The sequence below is a fragment of the Eurypyga helias genome, unplaced genomic scaffold (assembly GCF_000690775.1).
Source record: "Eurypyga helias isolate BGI_N326 unplaced genomic scaffold, ASM69077v1 scaffold5619, whole genome shotgun sequence".
NCBI classification, from domain to species: domain Eukaryota; kingdom Metazoa; phylum Chordata; class Aves; order Eurypygiformes; family Eurypygidae; genus Eurypyga; species Eurypyga helias.
Window position 1 is genome coordinate 1 of NW_010273813.1, and position 1389 is coordinate 1389.

The following is a 1389-nucleotide window of genomic DNA, read 5'->3' on the forward strand; positions in this document are numbered from 1 at the left end:
TTCCAGTGTCTTTGCTCCCGGTTTCTGGCAGCCGATGGCCTAGTGTATCCACACGGGACTATTGCCGCGGCTTTCGCGCACGCCCATCCCACCTTCCCTTGTTCCTTTATGAAACAGTCCATAGGATGCCTTCTCGCTCTCTTTCTGTTTTAAATTATTTTTCCCCTCCCTTGTGACTAAATATTTTTTTTAAAAATACTTAATTTTAAAAGGGCGGGCGGAGTATCAGCACTTTAAAGCAGCACTTTCTAGGGGATAAAATAATGCACCCAGATAAATAAAACCAGAAATAAATTGCTTTGCATCTGTGACTAGTTAGTTCATATACTTGCTCCTGACCACCTTTATGAAATCCGTCTGATTTCAGTCTCATGCGTTGCTTGTTTGTTTCCCTTCTGCTCAGTTAACGGGGCTGTTCTTTTTTCCTAATTCAGATAGTTTCCCAACTCTGGATGGCCAAGGTCTCAAACTAAATGGAATTAAATTGAAATGCAAAAAAACTCTTCTGGCACCCACAAGACAACTGCTGAAAGCTTGTTTGCAACAAACTTGCATTTAGGGGGGCTTAGATGATGAGTTCTGTCTGTTTGGTAATGCAGCTTTCTTAAAGGCTGCGTGTGGGAGTTTAGCAAGCAGGAAGTTCAGCAAACTTTCCCTTGCACTGCAAAGGTTCTTGGAATTATGGAGGGAAGAAAGAACAGCAGCATTTGGTACCTGTGCAGTTTTTTGCACGTTCATGAAGGACAGCTCTAAGGAAAGGCTATTCCTTGGTATTTACAGTTGTCCTACTGTACAGTCCTTATGTTCTAAGAATGAACATGCCAGGAGCAGTGTAAAGAACTGTGGTTGCCAGAATACATAATTAATAAAAAAATAGTTACATATGTGCTTAAACATGCAGATTAAAATCAGATGAATGCTTTGTGTGTAGTAATTAGATGAATTTGAAATCACACCTCTTTTGTAGGCAGCACAGCTGCTCTGTGTGTGTCGGGTGACGAGGCTTGGCACTTTTTAAGTGGAAGAGAGATTCATAACACATGCATGTATACATACAACTTTTGGAAAGAAGGGGTTTTTTGACTGATTTATGTTGCCTATGCAGCATGGAAAATGAGAGGATTTATTTTAAGTGTATGCCTTATCAACAGTGTTTATTACCAATCTCTTAAGATACCGTGGCTTCATATGGCTGTATTATATTTAAACAGAAGATCAGGCGACCATCAGACTTAAGGTTAAGTCTGCTATGTTGGAAGTTAATAGCGGCAATATTTAATTTATGAATTGATTTAAGAGTTATTAATATAGCTGCTTTTTTATCAGGTACTTTTCAAGAGTGTAATGGTGCTTGTGTATTCTTTAGGAAATGTCAACTTTTACTTCAGC